The sequence below is a fragment of the Mustela nigripes genome, chromosome 11 (assembly GCF_022355385.1).
Source record: "Mustela nigripes isolate SB6536 chromosome 11, MUSNIG.SB6536, whole genome shotgun sequence".
Classification (NCBI taxonomy): Eukaryota; Metazoa; Chordata; class Mammalia; order Carnivora; family Mustelidae; genus Mustela; species Mustela nigripes.
In genome coordinates, this window is record NC_081567.1 from 9,848,799 (window position 1) to 9,860,532 (window position 11,734).

The window sequence follows — 11,734 nt, forward strand, 5'->3', positions numbered from 1 at the left end:
CGTGGCCCTGGCGGGGGCATTTAGGAAAAGAAGGGGTTACTTTAGCTATCTGCTGTTGCTGTATCAAATCACCCCTTAAACTCAGCAGCTCCAAAAAATTGGGGAGCAGCTTGGGTCGGTGGTTTAGGCCTGGGGTCTCTTCCTGAGGTTGTGCTCGCATACTGTCTTGGCTGCAGCCCTCTAAGGACGTGATGGGAGCTGGAGGGTCCCCACTCAAGGACCCTTGGGGCTTCCACACATGGCGGCAAGCTGATGCCAGCTGCTGACCCGAGGCCTCGGTGCCCATCTGGGCCTCTCCACCGGGCTCCTGGAGCATCCCGAGAGCCGAGCAGAAGCGGTGCTGCCTTTCATGACCCCATCTCAGAAGTCACAACATTCCTTCCACCATATTCCGCTGGTCACGTGGGCCACCCTGATTCCCTGTAGGAGCGGACGACACAAGGCCACCAGAAGAGATCAGTGGGGGTCTTGGAAGCTGGCTAGGACCTTGGAGAGACCCTGGGAGACCAGTGCTCGGATTTTTAAAGTTCTTATTTTGAGGGACACCAGGGTGGCTCAGTCGCTTAAGCGTCTGCCTTCGGCTCAGGTTACAATCCCAGAATCCTGGGATCCAGCCGGCGCAGCAGGCTCCCTCCTCAGCAGGGACTCTGCTTCTCCCTCTGTCCCTCTCCCCTACTTGTGTGTATGTGCTCCCTCTCTCTCTCTCTCAAAGAGAGAGAGCAGGGGAGGGGTAAGGGTAGGGAGAATCTTAAGCAGGCTCCACACTCAGCATGGAGCTTAAGGCGGGACTCGATCTCACGACCCTGAGATCATGACCCCAGCCAAAATCAAGTGAGATGCTTAACCGACTGAGCCACCCAGGTGCCCCTGCAGTGCTTGGATCTTTGATGGGTGCTGGGGGGAAAGGCTGAATTCAAAGCAGTTGATGCTGGAACTTCTAAGAAGGTGGGTGTAAAAACAGTCATCCCGGGGGCCAAAATCGGCCGAGGCTGACTAGCGCCGGAGAGCTCAAGAAAGACCCTTCCTTTGTTTCAGTTCCAGGTCTCCCCCAGCTGGCCCCTATTAGCAGGTGGCCCTTAACAGGAAGCCAGCTGCCAGGGAAGCCTGGGAAATGTAGTTTTCCGAGGTCCAGCAACAGCATCACAGAAAGTGGAGTGGGTCTGGGGCTGAAACAGTAACCAGCACAGTCCACCCTTTGGCTGGTGGTCACCCGTACACACCTTTCTACTGTACTGGATTTCCATACGAGTCTAACAACTTCTTGCTTCCCCCTATCAGGGAGTGAGGATCCTTTGTGCACACACTGTTCTCTTCCTAAAAGGGAGGGACAAACAGCATGCCGGAGTCACCATATCCACCCCTTGGGTTCCCCTGGAGTGCCGTGCAACTTAAATCACGAAGTTCCCCATCTTCACCAATACGTTCACATCAGATAACGGAAGGGAGGGGCAGTTAGCTCATGGACACGCAAGCAACGAAGGAAATATCCAGAGCTGCTGTGGTCCTCACTAACAAAACCGGTTCTGATGTCATAATTGATTTTTTAACACTTAGAAGGAGAGACAATTCACACGCAAGTCAACTACTTATAAAGTTGTTTCTGATGTCTTCACAGAGCTGTGCGACCATCACCACAGTTTGATTTTAGAACATTTTCATCACAGTCTTGATAGTGTCCTTTGATGCACAGAAGTGTTAAATATTGATGAGATAGACGTGTGGCTTAAAAGACACAATCAAAACTCACCAAAGAAGAAACAGTAAATGTGACCGCTCATTTATTTACTGAATGAACTGAATTTATAGTTCAGGACACTCAGAAAAACAAAACTTCAGGCCCCCGAAGGGGTCATTGGCAAATTTAAAGGAGGAAAGGCACCAAACCTACACAAGTTCTTCCAGAAAACAGAAGAGCAGGGAGCACTCTTGAATTCATCTTAGGAGCTCAGAATGGCCCTGACACAAAATCCGATACAGTATAGGAAGAGAACAATTTCACACCAATAGCATTCAGGGATAAAATAAGCAAAAATCTTCGGCAAAGTATCAGCAAGTAGAATCGAGAACGTCTAAAAACAATATACTCCAACTTTATGCTCCCAGCTTGACGCTGGGAATATACTCACAGTCCAGTAGTCAAGGCTTGCAAAAAACGCAGCCAGACGCCACTTCACACTCACCAGGATGGCCATACTCTTTTAAAAGAGAAAGAAAATGAGTGTGGAAGAGGATGTGGAGAAACTGGAACCCACGCTGATGTGAATATGGAACAACACTGCTGGGGCACCTGGGTGCCTCAGTGGGTTAAGCCTCTGCCTTCGGCTCAGGTCATGATCCCAGGGTTCTGGGATCGAGCCCCACATCGGGCTCTCTGCTCAGCGGGGAGCCTGCTTCCCTTCCTCTCTCTCTGCCTACCTGTGATCTCTCTCTGTCAAATAAATAAATAAAATCTTAAAAAAAAAAAACTGTCTAAAGAAAAAAAACTGAAAATGATTAAGGATAAAGAGCATTTGCATAGTAATAAAACAGCTGACTAACCACCAGGTTTGTCTAGTCTAATCATGTGCGCCCCTTCCGGCGCCTGGGAGGCACAGTTGGTTAAGCGACTGACTCCCGGTTTACCTCAGGGTCATGAGATCGAGCCCCACAACCAGCTCTGCGCCCCAACACGGGCACTGGGCTCTGCTTCCCCACATCAGGCTCCACACTGAGCACAGAGTCTGCTTACAGCTTCTCTCTCCCTCTCCCCCTGTGCCCCACTTCAAATAAATAAATCTTGGGGAAAAAAATGTGTACACACCTAAAAACGTTTTGAAATACGTGAAGTGAAAACTAGAACTGAAAGGAAAAATCAACATCACATCCACTTTCCAGCCATGTGAAGCAGAACCTTTGAATGGGTCCTGCCGCCTAGTCAAGGCCTCAGCTGACTGGGGACCCCGGCCAGTCTCTTGACTGCAAGTTCGGGAGAGACCCAGAGCCAGAACCTTCTAGATCAGCCACTCCTGAATTCCAGGCCCCGAGAAACTGGGAGAGAGATGTATTTATTATTATTTTGAGCCACTAAACTCTAGAGTCATTTGTTTCACAGCTGCAGATAGTTGACAGAGCCAGCACAAAACCCGTCTGGTTCTTTGACCTTGACTTGAGCTGAGAACTTAAAGCCCCAAGCTAAACCTTTTCTTCCAGGTTTTCCTTACCCATTTGTTTCCACAGCACGTTGGGTTATCTAATTCATTGGGTAATTAGATTATCTCTTCTCTTGCTGGTCTCTCTCTGCCAGCAGATACCAGAATCCCATTTAAATTAGCAAGATGCTCTGAGTTCAAGGTCGAAAATCTAACCAAGTGCATTTCACAGTCCCACCTGTGAAGGTCCGTTTCTCTTTCCTGCGGGCTTCCTTCTAACTTCTGACAACGGGAAGCACCAAAGGGACCCTGGAAAAAGGACCAAGAGGAGAAAGACCTTCCTTCCGGTCTCCCGGGGGTGTCTGTATTTCTCCAACAACGGCAGGCAACCACTTGGCTTCTGTCCCCATCCATGTGCAGAATGCACAGCCCAAGCTGCCCGGGGCTCTCTCTTCAGGGTCCAGCGCCAGCTGCAGGACCCACCACCTCCACCGTAGTCTGGGCACCCAGCAAGGGCATCCTTTCCGTAGGGTTCTGAACACCACTCAGAGCTCTTAGCCCTGGTAAATTACAAGTTTTGGTTTCCCTAATCGTCACTGGCCCCTGATGGCTATAGTACTGGGTACCAGGAGAGGGGGCTGGAGTATGTGCTGGATACATTAATGAATAAAATAATGTGTGATTGAGGGGCATCTGGGTGGCTCAGCGGGTTAAGCCTCTGCCTTCGGCTCAGGTCATGATCCCAGGACCCTGGGATCGAGCCCCGTGTCAGGCTCTCTGCTCAACAGGGAGCCTGCTTCCCCCGCCCCTCCCCTGCCTACTTGTGATCTCTCGCTCTGTGTCAAATAAGTAAATAAAACCTTTTAAAAAAATAAATAATAATGTGTAATTGAACTTGCAAGATTTGGAGGACCCTCAGCTGCCATCTTACCTTCAGGCTGGAGAGCTGAATTACTCCTTCAGTAATTACATTTAGTAATTACATCATTCAACTTTCAGTCTCCGCCATCCTTAACCTCTGGCCACTCCATCAAACAACCCGTCAACCCCCTTCTGCTTCCACTTCTTAGGACTGGACATGGAACTGAGGCTCAGACTTCACCGCCCTCTGTGTGAGTAAGAAATTCAACAGATTCAGAGGTTTATTAGATTCAACAGAAATTCAACAGATTCAGAGGTTTATTTCAACAGATTCAGAGGTAAGGCCAGGAAAAAAGCGCCAAGGACCCTTTCCTGAATTAAAAAAAGAATCTTATTTATATTTCTTAAATACACCAAAAGTATACAGGCATTAAATTAACCATCATTACAAGGGCAACAAATTATTAAATAACTAGAATGCCGGCTTTGGGGGGTTACTGAATAGAGTTCACAGAATACAGCAAAAAACCCTGAAGTCTGCTTGTCTTATAAGACTCCTTTGAGGGGCGCCTGAGTGGCTCCGTCGTTAAACATCTGCCTTGGGCTCAGGTCATGATCCCAGGGACCTGGGATGGAGCCCTGCATCGGACGCCCAAACCTGCAGGAACCCTACTTCTCCCTCTCCCACTCCCCCGATTCTGTTCCCTCTCTTGCAGTATCTCTGTCCAATAAATAAATAAAATCTTAAAAAAAAAAAGACTCAAATAAATAGATAAAATTTAAAAAAAAAGACTCATTCGAACAAATTATACAAAATCCTACATTCGCGTACTCTCCGTAGTAGTACAGAAATGGCATTAGCACAGAAATGATACTTCTGTGAATGCTCTCAAGTTACCGCTCTATTAGAAACCACTTCATAATACTCAGTGTCTGCATTTGTGCAGCTGAAAGGCAACAGCACATATTCTATACTAAGATTTTGTTTCAGGATTTTTTATTTTGAAGATGTGATTCGAAAGAAAGAGAGAGAATGAGCAGGGTGGGGAGCAGGCTCCCCGCTGAGCAGGGAGCCCGATGCGGGGCTCGATCCTGGAACTCCAGGACCATGACCTGAGCCGAAGCCAGTCATTTAACCCACTGAACCACCCAGGAGCCCTGAAGTCTTTTTATTTTAATATTTTATTTATTTGAGAGAGAGACAGAGGTAGAAAGCACAAGCAGGGGAGGGACAGAGGGAGAAGGAGAAGCAGATCCCTCACTGAGTGCGGAGCCCCACATGGGGCTCGATTCCAGGACCCTGATATCATGACCTGAGCCAAAGCCAGACTAAGTCACTCAGGTGCCCCCAAAGACAATCTTTTAAGTGGACAAAACTTAGGGCGCCTGGGTGGCTCAGTGGGTTAAGCCTCTGCCTTCAGCTCAGGCCCTGGTCTCAGAGTCCTGGGATGGAGCCCCGCATCGGGCTCTCTGCTCAGCCGGAGGCCTGCTTCCTCCTCTCTCTCTGCCTGCCTCTCTGCCTGCTTGTGATCTCTGTCTGTCAAATAAATAAGTAAAATCTTTAGAAAAAGAAGAAGAAGAAGAAGAAGGCGGCTTTGTGGCCACGATTACTTCAAAACGCCACTGCATTCAGATAATCCGACATATCATGCTTTAGCAATGACGGAAGTGTGATTTTTGACACACGGCAATTTTATAAAAGTTAGGCAAATCTAAAATGCTAAAAGATGGGAACAACTGTTCCTCTATGGAAGCTTAGAGCACAGCGAGGTGTAAGTAATGGTTTTCAAGGGACATAATCAGCCTGTGATAACAGCATTCTACGTCGGAGAGACTTTTTGGAAGCACAAATCTAAAGAGGGTAATTCCTTCTCCAAATGACAAAATTTTGCCAAATGCATACGATCCTGTTGGTTCTTTGTAATCCAGTAAAACTAGGTTGCAATTGTTGGACTTCTGTATCACCTCAGTGACCATTTCGACTACAAAAACAACCGTTTAAGCGTAAAGTCAAATCACTGTCTTTCCGGCAGTTTATCGCAGAGCTGGTTGTTTTATACAAATTACTATAGTTTTTAAATTTATGCAATTTCCTTCTTTCAGATTTCATTACACCTTGTTAACTGCTGAGCTTACAGAGCCCGGCAGTTACATAGCTATAAAATGTGCTGATTCCTGCCCAGGTTGGCCCAAACCACTCATGAAAGTCTTTAAACTTTTACTTTAAGAACCTCAAACTTGCCAATAACAAATTACCTTTTTCAAATCTTGTTAGACTTCCATAAATAGGGCGCCTGGGTGGCTCAGAGGGTTAAGCCTCTGCCTTCGGCTCAGGTCATGATCTCAGGGTCCTGGGATCAAGTCCCGCATGGGGCTCTCTGCTCAGCAGGGAGCCTGCTTCCTCCTCTCTCTCTCTCTCTGCCTACTTGTGATCTCTGTCTGTCAAATAAATAAATAAAATCTTTAAAAAAAAAAAAAGAAAGAAAGAAAAAAAGACTTCCATAAATAGGGGAACCCTCAAAATACAGATGATCACGTATGTAATTTTTTTTTTTTTGTGAACCAACATAATCTATTCCAATTCAGATATCATTGGCTTGGGTGCCTGGGTGGCTCAGTGGGTTAAAGCCTCTGCCTTGGGCTCAGGTCGTGATCCCAGGGTCCTGGGATCGAGCCCCACATTGGACTCTCTGCTCGGCAGGGAGCCTGCTTCCTCCTCTCTCTCTGCCAGCCTCTTTGCCTACTTGAGATCTCTGTCTATCAAATAAATAAATACAATATTTTTAAAAATTTTAGTTTTTAATTTTATGTGTAAGCAATCCCTGCCCCTAACATGGGGCTCGAACTCACAACCCCGAGACCAAGGTCACTTGCTCCACCCACTGAGCCAGCCAGGGCCCCCTGGTGTTTTTTTTAAACTGATGATGTGATGAATTAGGTTAGTATTTTTTCAATGTTAAAAGCCTTGCATTCTTAAAAAAAAAAAAAAAAAAAAAAAAAAACTTGCATTCTTGGAACAGCCTAGTTTTGCTCTAACGTCCTCATTTTTATGCATGCAGTTGGATTCTGTTGGTGGAGATTTTTTTACTATGCCCATAATTCAGAAGAAGATGGTCCTCTGCCTTTGTCCTGTGGTCTTAGCTTTGTTTTGCACTGAGCTTATACTGACCTCATAGAATCCGTGTGTACGGTTCCTTTTCCTTTTATCTTTCTATTTTCTGGAAGCATTTGTATTACGCTTCTGTGTAATACCTCCAACATTTAACAGAAGTCATCCCTAAAGCTGTTGTGTTGTCATTTTCGGAAGACTTAAAATACCGTTCAAGAAGAAGGCAGTGAACTAGAAACAGTTCCTCCCTTTAAAGTGTATTTTCGGGGCGCCTGGGTGGCTCAGTGGGTTAAAGCCTCTGCCTTCGGCTCAGGTCATGATCCCAGCGTCCTGGGATCGAGCCCTGCATCGGGCTCTCTGCTCAGACAGCCTGCTCCCCCGCCCCTCTGCCTACTTGTGATTTCTGTCAAATAAATAAATGAAATCTTTAAAAAATATATAAAAAAATAAACTCTTAGGGCATCTGGGTGGCTCCATCAATTAAGCGTCTGTCTTGCAGTTCTGAAAAACCAAAATCAGTATCTCTTTTTTTATATTCTCTGCATGATGAGTGACATTCCTACTTCCTTTCATTCTTTAAACACGTGTTCCTTTGGTTCTTTGAACACAGTTGTAAAGCCGACTTAAAATCTTTGTCTACTAAGTCTAGCATCTGGACCCCCCTCTGACGGTTCCTGGCCTTTCTGCTGGGTTCGGGCTACTCTCCTGTTTCTCTGCGTGTCCCGCACACCGGGGTCCTTGTATCAGCCCCGCCGTGTGTTAGCTGTGTGACCTAGAGCAAGTTACTTGACCTCTCTGAGCCTCGTTTTTCCCAAATGCGAGCTAGAATGTCCTCTGTGGGACAGATTCAATGAGATCTGTCTCGGGGCGCCTGGGTGGCTCAGTCCGCTGAGCGTTTGACTCTGGATTATATGCTGGAGGCTTCCGTATTCCCCTGTGGCTATCTTGTGCCCTAGATCCCCTTCTCAAAATTGTGTCGAGTCATTTGCTTGCCCCAAACGGCGCTGCAGCCTTAGGTGGCCATGACATTGGCCTTCGCCCATTTGCTTGCCGCTAATTGATATTATTTTCAACACTGCCTCTCACCATGAGTTGTTTCTGCAGAGCTCCAAATCAGGTCAGCCCCTCCAGCGGAAGTGAGGCTGCCAGTTTTCATGGCCACCGTGTCCTGGCCTTTGGGGGCAGGGGGTGGGTGGGAAACGGGAGTCACCTGGAGATAAAAAGTCACAGATGCCACCGTTATGAAGGAGACTCTCGAGTTTTTGTCGAATAAATGCCTTCCAAATTGCTGTCTGCCTTGGTTAACTTCCAGGATCCCGAAATGATTGCTTTTGATCATTTTGCCAGTTTTTCCCACTGCTTTTTTGAGCCAAGACCTTCACCAGGGTCTTGCCTGGGTCACCTGCTCTCCTTGTCCCTCATTCCTTTCTTACAATACTCCAAACAGAAGTTTCTTCTTCCTCAACTTCGCAGTTAACAATTCTTTCAGAAAGGGTCTGTGGGAGAGAAAATCTTTTTTTATACATTTTGTTCTTCTGCATATTTCTACTGCAGAAATCTACACGCACCATCTTTCACCGTGTTCAGGATTCACAGTGTTTCCTCGTTTCTCGAGAAATCAGGACCCAACCGCTGCAGAAAAGTCTTTAGTCATTCCGTCTTCAGATGTTACCTCTGCCTCGTTCTGCGGATCGTACAATTTCTGGAAATTCTATTAGACGTTGAATATTCGGATCCCGCTGTCTGCGTCTCCTAACGTCTTTTTCATATTTCTTTCATCATTTCAGCTTTCTACAGTCCTTGGAATCTTATCACAGCTCACCCATCCTCTCTTCCGCGGGATGTGATCTGTGATCTGCTTCGACGTCTACACTTTTCATTGTTAGAAACTCTGGCTCTTTGTCAAATCGGGGGGGGGGGGCATTTATGGTGTTTGTTTTCTTAGGGTTTGGGTTTCCTATTTGATGACCATAATCAACATCAACATATTGAATTTTATGCTCCCTTTCCTGTTGTATAATCTCAAGATTGGGGCAGGGTGGGGGGCGCCTGGGTGGCTCAGTGGGTTAAAGCCTCTGCCTTCGGCTCAGGTCAAGATCCCAGAGTCCTGGGATCGAGCCCCACATCGAGCTCTCTGCTTGGCAGGGAGCCTGCTTCCTCCTCTCTCTCTCTCTCTCTGCCTGCCTCTCTGCCTACTTGTGATCTCTGTAAAATGAATAAATAAAATTAAAAAAAAAAAAAAAAAGATTGGGGCAGGGGCTCTGATTGTCCTAATTGTTGTGCCTCTGAGTCTCACATGTGGAAAATTATCCCCTCAAGGCTCTGATATTTCTTTTTTTAAAAATTTTTTATTTAGGACGCCTGGGTGGCTCAGTGGGTTAAGCCGCTGCCTTCAGCTCAGGTCATGATCTCAGGGTCCTGGGATTGAGTCCCGCATCGGGCTCTCTGCTCATGGGGGAGCCTGCTTCCCCCTCTCTGCCTGCTTTTCTGCCTACTTGGGATCTCTCTCTGTCAAATAAATAATAAAATCTTTTTTAAAAAGTTTAAAAAAAATTTTTTTTATTGAAAGTCAATTAATTAACATATTGTGTATTATTCGTTTTGGAGGTAGAGGTCAGTGACTGGCCAGTTGCAAACAACGCCCAGGGCTGATCGCATCACGTGACCTCCTCAGGGCCCATCCCTCCAACCACCTCCCCTTCCGCAACCCTCGGTTTGTTTCCTAGAGCTGAGAGTCTCTCACAATTTTCTCCCTCTCTGATTTGGGGTTTTTTTTTATCTTTTTTTTTAAATTTTTTTAAAGATTTTACTTACTGATTTGACACACAGAGATTGCAAGTAGGCAGAGATGCAAGCGGGGTGGAGGGGGCAGGGGGCGGAGAAGCAGGCCCCCTGCTGAGCAGAGAGCCTGAGGCAGGGCTCGATCCCTGAGCCGAAGGCAGAGGCTTTAATCCACTGAGCCACCCAGACGCTCCTGATTTTGTATTATTTTAACGCTCAACCAACTGAACCACCCAGGAGCCCCTACAATTTCCATTTTAAATGGGTCCAAGTTGCCATAGCCAAAAAAAGCCCCCATACTTACATACATGTGTGTTTATGTATGTGATGCGTTTATCTGTACACACACACACACACACACACACACAAATGAGCATCCTGTACTTTTTTCCTAGCAACCCTAGTGCAGGCAGGGTCTCCGCTCCCGGCTCTCCTGGTTACTGACCTTCAGGGACCCCTAAGGCAATCACCAACATTATCAACCCGTGGGCCATCATCTACCGTGCTTCGTCCCCTCTTTGTTCCTAGACTCCTGGGATTTCTCTGTCCTGGGAGCTCAGCTGTGCATTTAAAATAAAATTTTCAAAATTTCGGGACGCCTGGGTGGCTCAGTTGGTTAAGCAGCTGCCTTCGGCTCAGGTCATGATCCCAGTGTCCTGGGATCGAGTCCCACATTGGGCTCCTTGCTCTGCAGGGAGCCTGCTTCTCCCTCTGACTCTGCCTTCCACTCTGTCTGCCTGTGCTCGCTCTCACTCTCTCTCTCTCACAAACAAATAAAAAAAAATAAAAAAAAAAAAAAAAAAAAAAAAAAATTTTCAAAATTTCATGAAACCTTTCAAAGAGTTTCACTAGCAGAGTTTTCTGCTTATCTGAGCCTGCCAAATCAGAGACATATGGGGAGGATTTTCGGGAGAACAAGCTTCGTAGCCCCTCTTGGCCTGCCAGAATTCTGATACAGCCTGCTAGGGAATACGCCAAAATCTGGGGGGAGCTGGAGCCAGAAATAGGGTGGAGGGGGGCATCGTTCCTGTGTAACTTGAAAGCAACACACAAGATTCTGGATTCAATTCCCAGCGTCTCAGATCTTTGTATCCCCAACGCCCAGTGCAGTTTACTGGCCCTCAGGAGATACTGGATGAGTAGCATAAGGCCCATGGTGCAGGTCTGATCTGATACGCCATCAAACCAGGTAGTGCCTGACCGCCCAGCACATAGTAACTGCTCAGTAAAAGGCCATTTTCCCTTCCCCTAAAACAGGAAGAAGGGGCTCCCCATGGCCCCATGGGCTGAGCAGGCTCAGGCCAGACGCATCCCAGGGTGTGGACAGCCTGCATTCCAGCCTTAGTCCCAGGCTCTGACCATCTCGATGGAGCTCAAGTGGGAACCGTGTGGGTTGGCCTAGATTCCATTCTGTGGATTGGGACCCACAAGTGCCTGAAGAATGGGTCAGTCTGCCTGGAGGACAGGAGGCCCCGGCGCTGCCCCAGGGACCTCTATTAGGCCCCACCTGTTTATCTGTTGAGGGTGTGGCACAGATTGAGAACGATTAGGAACACCTAGAAGGACTGTCAGAAGGCCAGGGCCTCTTCTGCGCCTTAAAGGCTTGGCTGTCCTTCCCCACGCCTCCTGCCTCCCCCATCCGGTCCCCAGCCGCTCAGGCTCTTTCCGGATCCTCGGATCCTCATACTCTCTCCCTAAGGGCTCCTCCTCTGGGAGGGCCACTCTCCCCACGGCCTCAGGCTCCCTCTCCAGGTCTCCAGCCAGGACACCACTTCTTCCCCTTCCTGACCTCCTCCTGTGATTCCAGCTCTGGAGTCTCCTCCCCGCCCATCCGGGGCCCACGCAGACACGAGGA